Source organism: Triplophysa dalaica, chromosome 24 (genome assembly GCF_015846415.1).
Source record: "Triplophysa dalaica isolate WHDGS20190420 chromosome 24, ASM1584641v1, whole genome shotgun sequence".
Classification (NCBI taxonomy): Eukaryota; Metazoa; Chordata; class Actinopteri; order Cypriniformes; family Nemacheilidae; genus Triplophysa; species Triplophysa dalaica.
Genome location: NC_079565.1, coordinates 16,889,510 through 16,910,409, shown reverse-complemented (window position 1 = coordinate 16,910,409; position 20,900 = coordinate 16,889,510). Strand labels below are relative to the sequence as shown.

The 20,900-nt window shown below is 42.0% G+C and overlaps 9 non-coding genes across 9 annotated transcripts; all 9 read left to right on the top strand.

Annotated features, from left to right (window-relative positions):
* The first annotated feature begins 308 nt into the window (after window positions 1–308).
* Window positions 309–499, top strand: LOC130415028 (U2 spliceosomal RNA). The gene has a single exon (XR_008905802.1). It is a non-coding gene; the product is annotated as a U2 spliceosomal RNA (small nuclear RNA).
* A 5,807-nt stretch (window positions 500–6,306) lies between these two features.
* LOC130414986 (U1 spliceosomal RNA) lies at window positions 6,307–6,470 on the top strand. Its single transcript, XR_008905763.1, has one exon. It is a non-coding gene; the product is annotated as a U1 spliceosomal RNA (small nuclear RNA).
* Window positions 6,471–7,277: 807 nt separating this feature from the next.
* Window positions 7,278–7,468, top strand: LOC130415077 (U2 spliceosomal RNA). Its single transcript, XR_008905851.1, has one exon. It is a non-coding gene; the product is annotated as a U2 spliceosomal RNA (small nuclear RNA).
* Window positions 7,469–8,330: 862 nt separating this feature from the next.
* LOC130414998 (U1 spliceosomal RNA) lies at window positions 8,331–8,494 on the top strand. The gene has a single exon (XR_008905775.1). It is a non-coding gene; the product is annotated as a U1 spliceosomal RNA (small nuclear RNA).
* An 807-nt stretch (window positions 8,495–9,301) lies between these two features.
* On the top strand, window positions 9,302–9,492 carry LOC130415076 (U2 spliceosomal RNA). Its single transcript, XR_008905850.1, has one exon. It is a non-coding gene; the product is annotated as a U2 spliceosomal RNA (small nuclear RNA).
* A 5,729-nt stretch (window positions 9,493–15,221) lies between these two features.
* LOC130414984 (U1 spliceosomal RNA) lies at window positions 15,222–15,385 on the top strand. The gene has a single exon (XR_008905761.1). It is a non-coding gene; the product is annotated as a U1 spliceosomal RNA (small nuclear RNA).
* An 807-nt stretch (window positions 15,386–16,192) lies between these two features.
* Window positions 16,193–16,383, top strand: LOC130415074 (U2 spliceosomal RNA). The gene has a single exon (XR_008905848.1). It is a non-coding gene; the product is annotated as a U2 spliceosomal RNA (small nuclear RNA).
* Window positions 16,384–17,247: 864 nt separating this feature from the next.
* LOC130414996 (U1 spliceosomal RNA) lies at window positions 17,248–17,411 on the top strand. The gene has a single exon (XR_008905773.1). It is a non-coding gene; the product is annotated as a U1 spliceosomal RNA (small nuclear RNA).
* An 807-nt stretch (window positions 17,412–18,218) lies between these two features.
* Window positions 18,219–18,409, top strand: LOC130415073 (U2 spliceosomal RNA). Its single transcript, XR_008905847.1, has one exon. It is a non-coding gene; the product is annotated as a U2 spliceosomal RNA (small nuclear RNA).
* The last annotated feature ends 2,491 nt before the right edge of the window (window positions 18,410–20,900 follow it).

The window sequence follows — 20,900 nt, the reverse complement described above, 5'->3', positions numbered from 1 at the left end:
TCCTTCATTCGTTCAGGTCTTCATAAATAGCCCATTTAATTATTTCTTCTTTCGTTAATCGGTTAATTGATTCTGTTGTTTAAACGATACATTTGATTTTCAGTCCGTTCCTTCATTCGTTCAGGTCTTCAAAAATAGCCCATTTAATTATTTCTTCTTTCGTTAATTGGTTAATTGATTCTGTTGTTTAAACGATACATTTGATTGTGTGTTCGTACGATCACACGCTGACCTTTGAGTCGCATGTGCACCGCAAGCCCAATAGTCGGTGCCGCCCCACGCTGTGCCTTTTGCCACCCATTGTGGGCATCGCTTCTCGGCCTTTTGGCTAAGATCAAGTGTAGTATCTGTTCTTATCAGTTTAATATCTGATACGTCCCCTATCTGGGGACCATATATTAAATGTATTTTTGAAACGCGGAGCTGGAAGCGGGGCTTGCTCCGCCCACTCCACGCATCGACCTGGTATTGCAGTGTCTCCAGGAACGGTGCATTCCCCTTTCGGGGATAGCAGCTTGTGTTGAAAGGTAGTGATGAGAAGACGCAAAGTTTTATTTCTCACGTGACTGTCTTATACAGAAAAATACTTTGGCAAGTACTCACTCACTCAGTCACTCACTCGGTCACTCACTCACTCGGTCACTCACTCACTCACTCACTCAGTCACTCACTCACTCACTCACTCACTCACTCACTCACTCACTCACTCACTCACTCACTCACTCACTCACTCACTCACTCACTCACTCACTCGGTCACTCACTCACTCACTCACTCACTCACTCACTCACTCACTCACTCACTCACTCACTCACTCTCTCACACTCACACTCTCACTCTCTCACAGTCTCACGCACGCACTCACTAAAGCCCTAAATGTATGCGGATAGTTATGTGTTGAAGAACGTAGTTCCTATTAGAGACGCTTGCGCCTGGCTTAAATGCTGTTGTGTGATAGAGAGAGAACGGGGCTTCCTGTAGCTCAGTGGTAAGAGCATTGCGTTAACAGGTTTTGGGTACGATCCCTGGGAATTGCAAATACCTATGTAAATGTATAGGATAAAGCAATGTAAGTCGCTTTGGATAAAGGCGTCTGCCAAATGCTTAAATGCAAAAGGTGTCCAGCATCCAATTGAAACACTTTCAGCACATATGTGGACTGTTTGCGTTGAATTCTTAATGTATTTGTCTGTTCATGTGTATGTTTGCCTGTGGACCGTCGCCTTCGTGCGCTTTCCCACGGGTTCTACAGAGCAATCAACTGGAACTTGCAGTTGCCGAACTCAACTCAACTCAACTCAACTTTATTTATATAGCGCTTTTTACAATTTTCATTGTTACAAAGCAGCTGTACATGAGACACATTTAATACAAGTATGAATTCTAAAGCAGCCCCCCCGGCCAGGCAGATAGTGCAAAACAATATGCAAACGGTGGTGAGGAACCCAAAACTCCCATCGAGAAAAAAAACCTCAGGGGAACCCAGGCCCAACCAGGGGATTCCAGTTCCCCTCTGGCAAAAGCTGCTGCCTCTGCACAAGCTCATCAGTGCTTGCACAACAAGGCTTAATAAAAATATAAAAATTAAAGATTATCATTAACAATCTAATAGCATTTGAAATGTTGTAGAAAAAAACAAAGTTGTCGCGTCCTTTATCCAGCTCTATCCTCTTAGCACTTGTCAGGTCACCGCTTCCCATTCTCAGCTCTGCCATCAGGTCTGGGCATGAACTGCATCCTGCGGTAACCTTGGAACAAAGAGACAAGACTGGCTGAGAGTAGAGTACTGTTCTGCACTCTTTGATGCAACAAGTACATCATTTGTTGTTGGATGTGTTCCTGGTTCCGGTTGATCTAAATAATGCAGCCTAAATCCTCTGAGGATTAATATTATGGAGGTGTAGTGTATGCAAGATTAAAAAGATGAGTCTTTAGTCTAGATTTAAACTGACAGAGTGTGTCTGCCTCCCGGACCGTGCAGGGAAGAATATTCCAAAGTTTAGGCGCTAGATAAGAAAAGGATCTACCACCTGCACTTGATTTTGAAATTCTAGGTATTACCAACTGACAGGACCCCTTAGAGCGTAATGTACGTGGTGGTCTGTAATACAATAGAAGTTCATTCAAATACTGCGGCGCTAGACCATGTAGGGCTTTATAGGTAATAAGCAAGATCTTAAAGTTAATGCGATGCTTTATAGGTAACCAGTGCAAGGTTGACAGAACCGGGGTTATATGCTCATACTTTTTTGTACGTGTAAGAACTCGAGCTGCCGCGTTTTGAACCAGTTGCAGTTTTTGTAATAGGCCCGCAGGGCAACCACCTAGAAGTGCATTACAGTAATCTAGTCTTGATGTCATGAATGCATGAATTAATTTCTCTGCATCTGACAGTGACAGCATATGACGTAATTTAGATATATTCTTAAGATGGAAAAATGCAATTTTACAGGTGTTTGCGACATGGCTTTCAAATGAGAGAGTACTGTCAAATACAACGCCAAGATTCTTAGCTGATGACGAGGATTTTATGGAGCATCCGTCAATCGTTAAGCAGTATTCTTGGTTGTTACGCATAGCAGTTTTCGGTCCAGTAAGTAACACTTCTGTTTTGTCCGAGTTTAGTAGTAAAAAATTGTTACTCATCCACATTTTTAAGTCAACTATGCAATCCTTTATTCGATGAAACTGCTGGGTTTCATGAGGCATCGAGGAAATATAAAGTTGAGTATCATCAGCATAACAGTGAAAGCTAATTCCGTGTCGCTTTATTATATCTCCTAGAGGTAGCATGTATAATGCGAAGAGCAGGGGTCCCAAGACTGAGCCCTGTGGTACACCGTACTGGACTTGTGATTTGCGGGACACCTCATTGTTTATTGCTACAAATTGAAAACGGTCGGATAAATAAGACTTAAACCATTTCAATGCTATTCCGTTAATGCCGACGTAATTTTCGAGTCTATGTAGAAGTATGCTGTGGTCAATGGTGTCAAATGCAGCACTGAGGTCTAGCAGCACCAATAACGAAATACAGCCACGGTCAGACGCTAAAAGCAGATCATTTGTAACTCTGATCAAAGCAGTCTCTGTACTGTGACATGCTCGAAATCCAGACTGGAATTCATCATTAATGTCATTCCTTTGGAGGAAGGAGCATAATTGAGTTGAAACTACTTTTTCCAGAACTTTAGATATAAAAGGTAAATTCGATATAGGCCTGTAATTCCCTAGTTCTTTAGGGTCGAGTTTGGGTTTTTTTAAAAGAGGCCTTATAACAGCCACCTTAAATGCTTTAGGCACATGTCCTAATGTCAGAGATGAGTTAATAATACTAAGAAGAGGATCTATAATTTCGGGGAGCATTTCTTTCAGTAGTTCTGTAGGTATAGGGTCTAGCATGCATGTTGATGATTTAGATGATTTAATGATTTTAGACAGTTCATCGTGATCTACTGTAGAAAATAATTGCAATTTCTCCTTAGGGGTGCTGTAGTTAGTTTGTTCAGCGGATTTCACTACAGGTTGCATTGTTATAATTTTTTCTCTTATATCTTGGATTTTACTTGTGAAGTAGTTCATAAATTCATCACTGTTATGCTGATAATCAGAATCTGACGTCGATGACGACTTATTTTTTGTTAATTTAGCCACGGTGTTAAATAAGAACCTAGGGTTGTGATGGTTTTCCTCTATTAGTGTTGAAAAGTAGGCGGATCTAGACGTTTTTATTGCATTCCTGTAATTTCGAGTACTATCCTTCCATGCTATACGAAATACCTCTAAATTCGTTTTCTTAAAGTTGCGCTCCATTTTACGGGATGCTTTTTTTAGAGTCTGAGTGTGTTCATTATACCACGGTGTTGGGCTGCTATTTTTAATTTTCTTTAAACGCAGAGGAGCAACTGTGTCTAATATTTCCGAGAAAGTAGAGTTAAAATTTTCAATAGTAGTGTCAAAATCGTCAACGTTATTACTCATGCTGGATATTTTAGACAATTCAGGCAGATTATCGAGAAACGCATCTTTGGTAGTTGAAGTAATCGTTCTACCATATTTGTAACAAGGAGTTTGATTTGCAGCCGTAGGCCATTGAAGCAAACATAATATCAGATAATGATCCGAAATATCTTCACTCTGCTGAACGATTTTAACATCGTCCACATTTATACCATAAGAAAGTATTAAATCTAAAGTATGATTACGAAGGTGAGTGGGTCCTGACACATGTTGACTAACGCCCATGGAGTTAAGAGTGTCTTTGAAAGCCAGTCCCAAGGCATCTGTATCATTGTCTACATGGATATTAAAGTCACCGACGACAAGGACTCTATCTGCGGCCAGTACTAGTTCTGATAAGAACCCACCAAAATCTTTAATAAAATCTGTGTGGTGCCCTGGAGGCCTATATACAATAGCTAGAATAAATTTTAAAAATGTTTTGTCCTTAGTATTAGGTGTCGATACGTGAAGTACCATGACTTCGAAAGAACTGTACTTAAAATTAGACTTCTGAGAGGTAATAAAAGAATTCTTGTAAAGTGCAGCGACACCTCCCCCTCTACCTTTTAGACGAGGCTCGTGTTTATAGTAATAATCATGGGGAACGGATTCATTTAGAGTAATAAAATCATCTGGCTTTAGCCATGTTTCTGTCAAACAAAGCATGTCTATTTTATGATCGGTTATCAAATCGTTAACAAAAAGTGCTTTATTTGAGAGAGATCTAATATTAAGCAATCCGAGTCGTAACAGCTGATTATCTGTATTTTGTTCATGTTTGATTTGTTTAACGTTTATTAAATTACTTTCAAGAGGTTTACGCAATATCTTATGTTTGCTAATCCGGGGGACAGACACAGTCTCTATTTTATGTTGTTTGTAAGAAGGGATTATTACATGTTGTATATTTTGTGTATTCTGTAACGCGAGACGGCAAGCAGACAGTTGGTTAAGCCATTCTGTCTCCTTCCTGACCTGGGCCCTAGGTAGTCAGACTTTAGCATTATTAAGACTGTGTGCCAAATTTCTAGAGAGGAGGGAAACCCCATCCCAGGAGGGATGGAGACCATCTCGTTTCAACAGGTCAGGTCTGCCCTCAAAACTCTTCCAGTTATTTATAAAATCTATATTATTCTGCAGGCACCACTCAGACAACCAGCCATTTAGTGATGATAATCTGCTATAAATCTCATCACCACGGTAAGCAGTAAGGGGGCCAGAGAATATTACAGTGTCTGACATCGTTTTTGCGAGCTCACACACCTCTTTAATATTATCTTTAGTGATCTCCGATTGACGGAGTCTAACATCATTTGTGCCGACATGAATAACAATCTTACTGTATTTACGATTAGCCTTAGCCAGCACATTTAAGTTTGACTTGATGTCAGGCGCTCTGGCTCCCGGTAAACATTTGACTATGGTGGCTGGTGCCTCTATGTTAACGTTCCGGACAATAGAATCACCGATCACTAGGGCACTTTCAGCAGGTTTCTCAGTCGGTGCGTCACTGAGCGGGGCAAACCTGTTCGAGACTTTAATCGGAACGGTTGAGTGATGTTTTGTCCTGCGACTATGCCGTCTCACCGTCACAAAGTTTCCCAGCTGCAGGGGATTTTCAACCGGAACCGAGCTGTGTGCGCTAACATTGCTCGCATCCGAAGTGTTTTCTACGGTTCTTACACTCTTACTATCCTCAAATAAAGATTGGATGCGAGACTCTAATTCTAAAATCTTCTCCGTCAGCCTAACTACTTCCCTGCATTTATCACATGTAAAACCCTCGCCGCTGACAGAGAAGGCTAAACTAAACATATGACATGAGGTGCAAGTAACAACAATAGGAATAGAAGCCATAACTCACCGGGTATGAAGTGCAATCCTAACTTACCAAGGTTGCTTGATGAGTCTTAGTATATACACTTAAAAAGAGAAACAGTTAGCACACAAGACAAATAGGGGGAGATAATGTTTCACAATGTCAACAGAAGGCAAGCTAACACGCTAATATGCTAGCGGCGTTACGTTTCAATGAATATAGGTTTAAAATATAAAGTTATAAATAATTCGGCAACGACAGTGATATGTAACGATAGTAAAATACACTAATAATAAGACCAAGAACAAATGTGAGGTGAAGCAAGTGTCAGAGGATACAAACTAGCCGCCGGCAGCGATGCAATCAGGAACCGGAAACCGCCGGTTTCTCAGACGAACTCCAGCACCCCGAACGCTCGCTCGGGGTCAGCGTTGATGCGCATGGCAGAGGCAAGTAAGCGATGTCTTGCCCGAACGGGGCAAATCATACTTACCTGGCAGGGGAGACACCATGATCACGAAGGCGGTTCACCCAGGACGAGGCTCGGCCATTGCACTCAGGTTGGGTTGACTTTTGCGAATTCCCCAAATGTGGGAATCTCGACTGCATAATTTCTGGTAGTGGGGGACTGCGTTCGCGCTCTCCCCTTATCATGTATCAAAAGAAGAGAGATTTTGTATTGTGTCCGTATTTCGAACCTTGTTGGCGTCAGATCTGCAGATTCCGCAAGAGACGAGCACCAAATCGAGTGATCGATTACTTCCTAATACCCTGTTTTTTTTTAATACGGTTGTTTGCTGTTCCGTCGTTCCCAAACACACATACATGTATGTATGTATGCATGTAGGTATATTTATATATATAATTATTTAGATATTCATTTATTCGTTTGCTGGTTTTATGTTTGATTCATTTGTTTAATTGTTTTTTCGTTCATATTTTGGACGCCTCATCAGACGAGTATAGAACGCATCTTCGACGGAGATTCTGCCAGACCACGCTGACCTTCATTTCTGTGAAACGTGTGCGTGCTCGTCCGTTCCTTCATCCGTTCAGGTCTTCATAAATAGCCCATTTAATTATTTCTTCTTTCGTTAATCGGTTAATTTATTCTATTGTTTAAACAATACATTTGATTGTCAGTCCGTTCCTTCATTCGTTCAGGTCTTCATAAATAGCCCATTTAATTATTTCTTCTTTCGTTAATCGGTTAATTGATTCTGTTGTTTAAACGATACATTTGATTTTCAGTCCGTTCCTTCATTCGTTCAGGTCTTCAAAAATAGCCCATTTAATTATTTCTTCTTTCGTTAATTGGTTAATTGATTCTGTTGTTTAAACGATACATTTGATTGTGTGTTCGTACGATCACACGCTGACCTTTGAGGCGCATGTGCACCGCAAGCCCAATAGTCGGTGCCGCCCCACGCTCTGCCTTTTGCCACCCATTGTGGGCATCGCTTCTCGGCCTTTTGGCTAAGATCAAGTGTAGTATCTGTTCTTATCAGTTTAATATCTGATACGTCCCCTATCTGGGGACCATATATTAAATGGATTTTTGAAACGCGGAGCTGGAAGCGGGGCTTGCTCCGCCCACTCCACGCATCGACCTGGTATTGCAGTGTCTCCAGGAACGGTGCATTCCCCTTTCGGGGATAGCAGCTTGTGTTGAAAGGTAGTGATGAGAAGACGCAAAGTTTTATTTCTCACGTGACTGTCTTATACAGAAAAATACTTTGGCAAGTACTCACTCACTCAGTCACTCAGTCACTCAGTCACTCACTCGGTCACTCACTCACTCGGTCACTCACTCACTCACTCACTCAGTCACTCACTCACTCACTCACTCACTCGGTCACTCACTCACTCACTCAGTCACTCACTCACTCACTCACTCAGTCACTCACTCACTCACTCACTCACTCACTCACTCACTCACTCACTCACTCACTCACTCACTCACTCTCTCACACTCACACTCTCACTCTCACTCTCTCACAGTCTCACGCACGCACTCACTAAAGCCCTAAATGTATGCGGATAGTTATGTGTTGAAGAACGTAGTTCCTATTAGAGACGCTTGCGCCTGGCTTAAATGCTGTTGTGTGATAGAGAGAGAACGGGGCTTCCTGTAGCTCAGTGGTAAGAGCATTGCGTTAACAGGTTTTGGGTACGATCCCTGGGAATTGTAAATACCTATGTAAATGTATAGGATAAAGCAATGTAAGTCGCTTTGGATAAAGGCGTCTGCCAAATGCTTAAATGCAAAAGGTGTCCAGCATCCAATTGAAACACTTTCAGCACATATGTGGACTGTTTGCGTTGAATTCTTAATGTATTTGTCTGTTCATGTGTATGTTTGCCTGTGGACCGTCGCCTTCGTGCGCTTTCCCACGGGTTCTACAGAGCAATCAACTGGAACTTGCAGTTGCCGAACGCTCGCTCGGGGTCAGCGTTGATGCGCATGGCAGAGGCAAGTAAGCGATGTCTTGCCCGAACGGGGCAAATCATACTTACCTGGCAGGGGGGACACCATGATCACGAAGGCGGTTCACCCAGGACGAGGCTCGGCCATTGCACTCAGGTTGGGTTGACTTTTGCGAATTCCCCAAATGTGGGAATCTCGACTGCATAATTTCTGGTAGTGGGGGACTGCGTTCGCGCTCTCCCCTTATCATGTATCAAAAGAAGAGAGATTTTGTATTGTGTCCGTATTTCGAACCTTGTTGGCGTCAGATCTGCAGATTCCGCAAGAGACGAGCACCAAATCGAGTGATCGATTACTTCCTAATACCCTGTTTTTTTTTAATACGGTTGTTTGCTGTTCCGTCGTTCCCAAATACACATACATGTATGTATGTATGCATGTAGGTATATTTATATATATAATTATTTAGATATTCATTTATTCGTTTGCTGGTTTTATGTTTGATTCATTTGTTTAATTGTTTTTTCGTTCATATTTTGGACGCCTCATCAGACGAGTATAGAACGCATCTTCGACGGAGATTCTGCCAGACCACGCTGACCTTCATTTCTGTGAAACGTGTGCGTGCTCGTCCGTTCCTTCATCCGTTCAGGTCTTCATAAATAGCCCATTTAATTATTTCTTCTTTCGTTAATCGGTTAATTTATTCTATTGTTTAAACAATACATTTGATTGTCAGTCCGTTCCTTCATTCGTTCAGGTCTTCATAAATAGCCCATTTAATTATTTCTTCTTTCGTTAATCGGTTAATTGATTCTGTTGTTTAAACGATACATTTGATTTTCAGTCCGTTCCTTCATTCGTTCAGGTCTTCAAAAATAGCCCATTTAATTATTTCTTCTTTCGTTAATTGGTTAATTGATTCTGTTGTTTAAACGATACATTTGATTGTGTGTTCGTACGATCACACGCTGACCTTTGAGTCGCATGTGCACCGCAAGCCCAATAGTCGGTGCCGCCCCACGCTCTGCCTTTTGCCACCCATTGTGGGCATCGCTTCTCGGCCTTTTGGCTAAGATCAAGTGTAGTATCTGTTCTTATCAGTTTAATATCTGATACGTCCCCTATCTGGGGACCATATATTAAATGGATTTTTGAAACGCGGAGCTGGAAGCGGGGCTTGCTCCGCCCACTCCACGCATCGACCTGGTATTGCAGTGTCTCCAGGAACGGTGCATTCCCCTTTCGGGGATAGCAGCTTGTGTTGAAAGGTAGTGATGAGAAGACGCAAAGTTTTATTTCTCACGTGACTGTCTTATACAGAAAAATACTTTGGCAAGTACTCACTCACTCAGTCACTCAGTCACTCAGTCACTCACTCGGTCACTCACTCACTCACTCACTCAGTCACTCACTCTCTCACACTCTCACTCTCTCACTCTCACTCACTCACTCACTCACTCACTCACTCACTCACTCACTCTCTCACACTCACACTCTCACTCTCTCACAGTCTCACGCACGCACTCACTAAAGCCCTAAATGTATGCGGATAGTTATGTGTTGAAGAACGTAGTTCCTATTAGAGACGCTTGCGCCTGGCTTAAATGCTGTTGTGTGATAGAGAGAGAACGGGGCTTCCTGTAGCTCAGTGGTAAGAGCATTGCGTTAACAGGTTTTGGGTACGATCCCTGGGAATTGCAAATACCTATGTAAATGTATAGGATAAAGCAATGTAAGTCGCTTTGGATAAAGGCGTCTGCCAAATGCTTAAATGCAAAAGGTGTCCAGCATCCAATTGAAACACTTTCAGCACATATGTGGACTGTTTGCGTTGAATTCTTAATGTATTTGTCTGTTCATGTGTATGTTTGCCTGTGGACCGTCGCCTTCGTGCGCTTTCCCACGGGTTCTACAGAGCAATCAACTGGAACTTGCAGTTGCCGAACTCAACTCAACTCAACTCAACTTTATTTATATAGCGCTTTTTACAATTTTCATTGTTACAAAGCAGCTGTACATGAGACACATTTAATACAAGTATGAATTCTAAAGCAGCCCCCCCGGCCAGGCAGATAGTGCAAAACAATATGCAAACGGTGGTGAGGAACCCAAAACTCCCATCGAGAAAAAAAACCTCAGGGGAACCCAGGCCCAACCAGGGGATTCCAGTTCCCCTCTGGCAAAAGCTGCTGCCTCTGCACAAGCTCATCAGTGCTTGCACAACAAGGCTTAATAAAAATATAAAAATTAAAGATTATCATTAACAATCTAATAGCATTTGAAATGTTGTAGAAAAAAACAAAGTTGTCGCGTCCTTTATCCAGCTCTATCCTCTTAGCACTTGTCAGGTCACCGCTTCCCATTCTCAGCTCTGCCATCAGGTCTGGGCATGAACTGCATCCTGCGGTAACCTTGGAACAAAGAGACAAGACTGGCTGAGAGTAGAGTACTGTTCTGCACTCTTTGATGCAACAAGTACATCATTTGTTGTTGGATGTGTTCCTGGTTCCGGTTGATCTAAATAATGCAGCCTAAATCCTCTGAGGATTAATATTATGGAGGTGTAGTGTATGCAAGATTAAAAAGATGAGTCTTTAGTCTAGATTTAAACTGACAGAGTGTGTCTGCCTCCCGGACCGTGCAGGGAAGAATATTCCAAAGTTTAGGCGCTAGATAAGAAAAGGATCTACCACCTGCACTTGATTTTGAAATTCTAGGTATTACCAACTGACTGGACCCCTTAGAGCGTAATGTACGTGGTGGTCTGTAATACAATAGAAGTTCATTCAAATACTGCGGCGCTAGACCATGTAGGGCTTTATAGGTAATAAGCAAGATCTTAAAGTTAATGCGATGCTTTATAGGTAACCAGTGCAAGGTTGACAGAACCGGGGTTATATGCTCATACTTTTTTGTACGTGTAAGAACTCGAGCTGCCGCGTTTTGAACCAGTTGCAGTTTTTGTAATAGGCCCGCAGGGCAACCACCTAGAAGTGCATTACAGTAATCTAGTCTTGATGTCATGAATGCATGAATTAATTTCTCTGCATCTGACAGTGACAGCATATGACGTAATTTAGATATATTCTTAAGATGGAAAAATGCAATTTTACAGGTGTTTGCGACATGGCTTTCAAATGAGAGAGTACTGTCAAATACAACGCCAAGATTCTTAGCTGATGACGAGGATTTTATGGAGCATCCGTCAATCGTTAAGCAGTATTCTTGGTTGTTACGCATAGCAGTTTTCGGTCCAGTAAGTAACACTTCTGTTTTGTCCGAGTTTAGTAGTAAAAAATTGTTACTCATCCACATTTTTAAGTCAACTATGCAATCCTTTATTCGATGAAACTGCTGGGTTTCATGAGGCATCGAGGAAATATAAAGTTGAGTATCATCAGCATAACAGTGAAAGCTAATTCCGTGTCGCTTTATTATATCTCCTAGAGGTAGCATGTATAATGCGAAGAGCAGGGGTCCCAAGACTGAGCCCTGTGGTACACCGTACTGGACTTGTGATTTGCGGGACACCTCATTGTTTATTGCTACAAATTGAAAACGGTCGGATAAATAAGACTTAAACCATTTCAATGCTATTCCGTTAATGCCGACGTAATTTTCGAGTCTATGTAGAAGTATGCTGTGGTCAATGGTGTCAAATGCAGCACTGAGGTCTAGCAGCACCAATAACGAAATACAGCCACGGTCAGACGCTAAAAGCAGATCATTTGTAACTCTGATCAAAGCAGTCTCTGTACTGTGACATGCTCGAAATCCAGACTGGAATTCATCATTAATGTCATTCCTTTGGAGGAAGGAGCATAATTGAGTTGAAACTACTTTTTCCAGAACTTTAGATATAAAAGGTAAATTCGATATAGGCCTGTAATTCCCTAGTTCTTTAGGGTCGAGTTTGGGTTTTTTTAAAAGAGGCCTTATAACAGCCACCTTAAATGCTTTAGGCACATGTCCTAATGTCAGAGATGAGTTAATAATACTAAGAAGAGGATCTATAATTTCGGGGAGCATTTCTTTCAGTAGTTCTGTAGGTATAGGGTCTAGCATGCATGTTGATGATTTAGATGATTTAATGATTTTAGACAGTTCATCGTGATCTACTGTAGAAAATAATTGCAATTTCTCCTTAGGGGTGCTGTAGTTAGTTTGTTCAGCGGATTTCACTACAGGTTGCATTGTTATAATTTTTTCTCTTATATCTTGGATTTTACTTGTGAAGTAGTTCATAAATTCATCACTGTTATGCTGATAATCAGAATCTGACGTCGATGACGACTTATTTTTTGTTAATTTAGCCACGGTGTTAAATAAGAACCTAGGGTTGTGATGGTTTTCCTCTATTAGTGTTGAAAAGTAGGCGGATCTAGACGTTTTTATTGCATTCCTGTAATTTCGAGTACTATCCTTCCATGCTATACGAAATACCTCTAAATTCGTTTTCTTAAAGTTGCGCTCCATTTTACGGGATGCTTTTTTTAGAGTCTGAGTGTGTTCATTATACCACGGTGTTGGGCTGCTATTTTTAATTTTCTTTAAACGCAGAGGAGCAACTGTGTCTAATATTTCCGAGAAAGTAGAGTTAAAATTTTCAATAGTAGTGTCAAAATCGTCAACGTTATTACTCATGCTGGATATTTTAGACAATTCAGGCAGATTATCGAGAAACGCATCTTTGGTAGTTGAAGTAATCGTTCTACCATATTTGTAACAAGGAGTTTGATTTGCAGCCGTAGGCCATTGAAGCAAACATAATATCAGATAATGATCCGAAATATCTTCACTCTGCTGAACGATTTTAACATCGTCCACATTTATACCATAAGAAAGTATTAAATCTAAAGTATGATTACGAAGGTGAGTGGGTCCTGACACATGTTGACTAACGCCCATGGAGTTAAGAGTGTCTTTGAAAGCCAGTCCCAAGGCATCTGTATCATTGTCTACATGGATATTAAAGTCACCGACGACAAGGACTCTATCTGCGGCCAGTACTAGTTCTGATAAGAACCCACCAAAATCTTTAATAAAATCTGTGTGGTGCCCTGGAGGCCTATATACAATAGCTAGAATAAATTTTAAAAATGTTTTGTCCTTAGTATTAGGTGTCGATACGTGAAGTACCATGACTTCGAAAGAACTGTACTTAAAATTAGACTTCTGAGAGGTAATAAAAGAATTCTTGTAAAGTGCAGCGACACCTCCCCCTCTACCTTTTAGACGAGGCTCGTGTTTATAGTAATAATCATGGGGAACGGATTCATTTAGAGTAATAAAATCATCTGGCTTTAGCCATGTTTCTGTCAAACAAAGCATGTCTATTTTATGATCGGTTATCAAATCGTTAACAAAAAGTGCTTTATTTGAGAGAGATCTAATATTAAGCAATCCGAGTCGTAACAGCTGATTATCTGTATTTTGTTCATGTTTGATTTGTTTAACGTTTATTAAATTACTTTCAAGAGGTTTACGCAATATCTTATGTTTGCTAATCCGGGGGACAGACACAGTCTCTATTTTATGTTGTTTGTAAGAAGGGATTATTACATGTTGTATATTTTGTGTATTCTGTAACGCGAGACGGCAAGCAGACAGTTGGTTAAGCCATTCTGTCTCCTTCCTGACCTGGGCCCTAGGTAGTCAGACTTTAGCATTATTAAGACTGTGTGCCAAATTTCTAGAGAGGAGGGAAACCCCATCCCAGGAGGGATGGAGACCATCTCGTTTCAACAGGTCAGGTCTGCCCTCAAAACTCTTCCAGTTATTTATAAAATCTATATTATTCTGCAGGCACCACTCAGACAACCAGCCATTTAGTGATGATAATCTGCTATAAATCTCATCACCACGGTAAGCAGTAAGGGGGCCAGAGAATATTACAGTGTCTGACATCGTTTTTGCGAGCTCACACACCTCTTTAATATTATCTTTAGTGATCTCCGATTGACGGAGTCTAACATCATTTGTGCCGACATGAATAACAATCTTACTGTATTTACGATTAGCCTTAGCCAGCACATTTAAGTTTGACTTGATGTCAGGCGCTCTGGCTCCCGGTAAACATTTGACTATGGTGGCTGGTGCCTCTATGTTAACGTTCCGGACAATAGAATCACCGATCACTAGGGCACTTTCAGCAGGTTTCTCAGTCGGTGCGTCACTGAGCGGGGCAAACCTGTTCGAGACTTTAATCGGAACGGTTGAGTGATGTTTTGTCCTGCGACTATGCCGTCTCACCGTCACAAAGTTTCCCAGCTGCAGGGGATTTTCAACCGGAACCGAGCTGTGTGCGCTAACATTGCTCGCATCCGAAGTGTTTTCTACGGTTCTTACACTCTTACTATCCTCAAATAAAGATTGGATGCGAGACTCTAATTCTAAAATCTTCTCCGTCAGCCTAACTACTTCCCTGCATTTATCACATGTAAAACCCTCGCCGCTGACAGAGAAGGCTAAACTAAACATATGACATGAGGTGCAAGTAACAACAATAGGAATAGAAGCCATAACTCACCGGGTATGAAGTGCAATCCTAACTTACCAAGGTTGCTTGATGAGTCTTAGTATATACACTTAAAAAGAGAAACAGTTAGCACACAAGACAAATAGGGGGAGATAATGTTTCACAATGTCAACAGAAGGCAAGCTAACACGCTAATATGCTAGCGGCGTTACGTTTCAATGAATATAGGTTTAAAATATAAAGTTATAAATAATTCGGCAACGACAGTGATATGTAACGATAGTAAAATACACTAATAATAAGACCAAGAACAAATGTGAGGTGAAGCAAGTGTCAGAGGATACAAACTAGCCGCCGGCAGCGATGCAATCAGGAACCGGAAACCGCCGGTTTCTCAGACGAACTCCAGCACCCCGAACGCTCGCTCGGGGTCAGCGTTGATGCGCATGGCAGAGGCAAGTAAGCGATGTCTTGCCCGAACGGGGCAAATCATACTTACCTGGCAGGGGAGACACCATGATCACGAAGGCGGTTCACCCAGGACGAGGCTCGGCCATTGCACTCAGGTTGGGTTGACTTTTGCGAATTCCCCAAATGTGGGAATCTCGACTGCATAATTTCTGGTAGTGGGGGACTGCGTTCGCGCTCTCCCCTTATCATGTATCAAAAGAAGAGAGATTTTGTATTGTGTCCGTATTTCGAACCTTGTTGGCGTCAGATCTGCAGATTCCGCAAGAGACGAGCACCAAATCGAGTGATCGATTACTTCCTAATACCCTGTTTTTTTTTAATACGGTTGTTTGCTGTTCCGTCGTTCCCAAACACACATACATGTATGTATGTATGCATGTAGGTATATTTATATATATAATTATTTAGATATTCATTTATTCGTTTGCTGGTTTTATGTTTGATTCATTTGTTTAATTGTTTTTTCGTTCATATTTTGGACGCCTCATCAGACGAGTATAGAACGCATCTTCGACGGAGATTCTGCCAGACCACGCTGACCTTCATTTCTGTGAAACGTGTGCGTGCTCGTCCGTTCCTTCATCCGTTCAGGTCTTCATAAATAGCCCATTTAATTATTTCTTCTTTCGTTAATCGGTTAATTTATTCTATTGTTTAAACAATACATTTGATTGTCAGTCCGTTCCTTCATTCGTTCAGGTCTTCATAAATAGCCCATTTAATTATTTCTTCTTTCGTTAATCGGTTAATTGATTCTGTTGTTTAAACGATACATTTGATTTTCAGTCCGTTCCTTCATTCGTTCAGGTCTTCAAAAATAGCCCATTTAATTATTTCTTCTTTCGTTAATTGGTTAATTGATTCTGTTGTTTAAACGATACATTTGATTGTGTGTTCGTACGATCACACGCTGACCTTTGAGGCGCATGTGCACCGCAAGCCCAATAGTCGGTGCCGCCCCACGCTCTGCCTTTTGCCACCCATTGTGGGCATCGCTTCTCGGCCTTTTGGCTAAGATCAAGTGTAGTATCTGTTCTTATCAGTTTAATATCTGATACGTCCCCTATCTGGGGACCATATATTAAATGGATTTTTGAAACGCGGAGCTGGAAGCGGGGCTTGCTCCGCCCACTCCACGCATCGACCTGGTATTGCAGTGTCTCCAGGAACGGTGCATTCCCCTTTCGGGGATAGCAGCTTGTGTTGAAAGGTAGTGATGAGAAGACGCAAAGTTTTATTTCTCACGTGACTGTCTTATACAGAAAAATACTTTGGCAAGTACTCACTCACTCAGTCACTCAGTCACTCAGTCACTCACTCGGTCACTCACTCACTCGGTCACTCACTCACTCACTCAGTCACTCACTCACTCACTCACTCACTCGGTCACTCACTCACTCACTCAGTCACTCACTCACTCACTCACTCAGTCACTCACTCACTCACTCACTCACTCACTCACTCACTCACTCACTCACTCACTCACTCACTCACTCACTCACTCACTCTCTCACACTCACACTCTCACTCTCTCACAGTCTCACGCACGCACTCACTAAAGCCCTAAATGTATGCGGATAGTTATGTGTTGAAGAACGTAGTTCCTATTAGAGACGCTTGCGCCTGGCTTAAATGCTGTTGTGTGATAGAGAGAGAACGGGGCTTCCTGTAGCTCAGTGGTAAGAGCATTGCGTTAACAGGTTTTGGGTACGATCCCTGGGAATTGTAAATACCTATGTAAATGTATAGGATAAAGCAATGTAAGTCGCTTTGGATAAAGGCGTCTGCCAAATGCTTAAATGCAAAAGGTGTCCAGCATCCAATTGAAACACTTTCAGCACATATGTGGACTGTTTGCGTTGAATTCTTAATGTATTTGTCTGTTCATGTGTATGTTTGCCTGTGGACCGTCGCCTTCGTGCGCTTTCCCACGGGTTCTACAGAGCAATCAACTGGAACTTGCAGTTGCCGAACGCTCGCTCGGGGTCAGCGTTGATGCGCATGGCAGAGGCAAGTAAGCGATGTCTTGCCCGAACGGGGCAAATCATACTTACCTGGCAGGGGGGACACCATGATCACGAAGGCGGTTCACCCAGGACGAGGCTCGGCCATTGCACTCAGGTTGGGTTGACTTTTGCGAATTCCCCAAATGTGGGAATCTCGACTGCATAATTTCTGGTAGTGGGGGACTGCGTTCGCGCTCTCCCCTTATCATGTATCAAAAGAAGAGAGATTTTGTATTGTGTCCGTATTTCGAACCTTGTTGGCGTCAGATCTGCAGATTCCGCAAGAGACGAGCACCAAATCGAGTGATCGATTACTTCCTAATACCCTGTTTTTTTTTAATACGGTTGTTTGCTGTTCCGTCGTTCCCAAATACACATACATGTATGTATGTATGCATGTAGGTATATTTATATATATAATTATTTAGATATTCATTTATTCGTTTGCTGGTTTTATGTTTGATTCATTTGTTTAATTGTTTTTTCGTTCATATTTTGGACGCCTCATCAGACGAGTATAGAACGCATCTTCGACGGAGATTCTGCCAGACCACGCTGACCTTCATTTCTGTGAAACGTGTGCGTGCTCGTCCGTTCCTTCATCCGTTCAGGTCTTCATAAATAGCCCATTTAATTATTTCTTCTTTCGTTAATCGGTTAATTTATTCTATTGTTTAAACAATACATTTGATTGTCAGTCCGTTCCTTCATTCGTTCAGGTCTTCATAAATAGCCCATTTAATTATTTCTTCTTTCGTTAATCGGTTAATTGATTCTGTTGTTTAAACGATACATTTGATTTTCAGTCCGTTCCTTCATTCGTTCAGGTCTTCAAAAATAGCCCATTTAATTATTTCTTCTTTCGTTAATTGGTTAATTGATTCTGTTGTTTAAACGATACATTTGATTGTGTGTTCGTACGATCACACGCTGACCTTTGAGTCGCATGTGCACCGCAAGCCCAATAGTCGGTGCCGCCCCACGCTCTGCCTTTTGCCACCCATTGTGGGCATCGCTTCTCGGCCTTTTGGCTAAGATCAAGTGTAGTATCTGTTCTTATCAGTTTAATATCTGATACGTCCCCTATCTGGGGACCATATATTAAATGGATTTTTGAAACGCGGAGCTGGAAGCGGGGCTTGCTCCGCCCACTCCACGCATCGACCTGGTATTGCAGTGTCTCCAGGAACGGTGCATTCCCCTTTCGGGGATAGCAGCTTGTGTTGAAAGGTAGTGATGAGAAGACGCAAAGTTTTATTTCTCACGTGACTGTCTTATACAGAAAAATACTTTGGCAAGTACTCACTCACTCAGTCACTCAGTCACTCAGTCACTCACTCGGTCACTCACTCACTCACTCACTCACTCAGTCACTCACTCACTCACTCACTCACTCACTCACTCACTCACTCACTCACTCAGTCACTCAGTCACTCACTCGGTCACTCACTCACTCACTCACTCAGTCACTCACTCACTCACTCACTCACTCACTCACTCACTCGGTCACTCACTCACTCACTCGGTCACTCACTCACTCAGTCACTCACTCACTCACTCACTCACTCAGTCACTCAGTCACTCAGTCACTCACTCGGTCACTCACTCACTCACTCAGTCACTCACTCACTCACTCACTCACTCACTCACTCACTCGGTCACTCACTCACTCACTCGGTCACTCGGTCACTCACTCACTCACTCACTCACTCACTCACTCACTCACTCACTCACTCACTCTCTCACACTCACACTCTCACTCTCTCACAGTCTCACGCACGCACTCACTAAAGCCCTAAATGTATGCGGATAGTTATGTGTTGAAGAACGTAGTTCCTATTAGAGACGCTTGCGCCTGGCTTAAATGCTGTTGTGTGATAGAGAGAGAACGGGGCTTCCTGTAGCTCAGTGGTAAGAGCATTGCGTTAACAGGTTTTGGGTACGATCCCTGGGAATTGCAAATACCTATGTAAATGTATAGGATAAAGCAATGTAAGTCGCTTTGGATAAAGGCGTCTGCCAAATGCTTAAATGCAAAAGGTGTCCAGCATCCAATTGAAACACTTTCAGCACATATGTGGACTGTTTGCGTTGAATTCTTAATGTATTTGTCTGTTCATGTGTATGTTTGCCTGTGGACCGTCGCCTTCGTGCGCTTTCCCACGGGTTCTACAGAGCAATCAACTGGAACTTGCAGTTGCCGAACTCAACTCAACTCAACTCAACTTTATTTATATAGCGCTTTTTACAATTTTCATTGTTACAAAGCAGCTGTACATGAGACACATTTAATACAAGTATGAATTCTAAAGCAGCCCCCCCGGCCAGGCAGATAGTGCAAAACAATATGCAAACGGTGGTGAGGAACCCAAAACTCCCATCGAGAAAAAAAACCTCAGGGGAACCCAGGCCCAACCAGGGGATTCCAGTTCCCCTCTGGCAAAAGCTGCTGCCTCTGCACAAGCTCATCAGTGCTTGCACAACAAGGCTTAATAAAAATATAAAAATTAAAGATTATCATTAACAATCTAATAGCATTTGAAATGTTGTAGAAAAAAACAAAGTTGTCGCGTCCTTTATCCAGCTCTATCCTCTTAGCACTTGTCAGGTCACCGCTTCCCATTCTCAGCTCTGCCATCAGGTCTGGGCATGAACTGCATCCTGCGGTAACCTTGGAACAAAGAGACAAGACTGGCTGAGAGTAGAGTACTGTTCTGCACTCTTTGATGCAACAAGTACATCATTTGTTGTTGGATGTGTTCCTGGTTCCGGTTGATCTAAATAATGCAGCCTAAATCCTCTGAGGATTAATATTATGGAGGTGTAGTGTATGCAAGATTAAAAAGATGAGTCTTTAGTCTAGATTTAAACTGACAGAGTGTGTCTGCCTCCCGGACCGTGCAGGGAAGAATATTCCAAAGTTTAGGCGCTAGATAAGAAAAGGATCTACCACCTGCACTTGATTTTGAAATTCTAGGTATTACCAACTGACTGGACCCCTTAGAGCGTAATGTACGTGGTGGTCTGTAATACAATAGAAGTTCATTCAAATACTGCGGCGCTAGACCATGTAGGGCTTTATAGGTAATAAGCAAGATCTTAAAGTTAATGCGATGCTTTATAGGTAACCAGTGCAAGGTTGACAGAACCGGGGTTATATGCTCATACTTTTTTGTACGTGTAAGAACTCGAGCTGCCGCGTTTTGAACCAGTTGCAGTTTTTGTAATAGGCCCGCAGGGCAACCACCTAGAAGTGCATTACAGTAATCTAGTCTTGATGTCATGAATGCATGAATTAATTTCTCTGCATCTGACAGTGACAGCATATGACGTAATTTAGATATATTCTTAAGATGGAAAAATGCAATTTTACAGGTGTTTGCGACATGGCTTTCAAATGAGAGAGTACTGTCAAATACAACGCCAAGATTCTTAGCTGATGACGAGGATTTTATGGAGCATCCGTCAATCGTTAAGCAGTATTCTTGGTTGTTACGCATAGCAGTTTTCGGTCCAGTAAGTAACACTTCTGTTTTGTCCGAGTTTAGTAGTAAAAAATTGTTACTCATCCACATTTTTAAGTCAACTATGCAATCCTTTATTCGATGAAACTGCTGGGTTTCATGAGGCATCGAGGAAATATAAAGTTGAGTATCATCAGCATAACAGTGAAAGCTAATTCCGTGTCGCTTT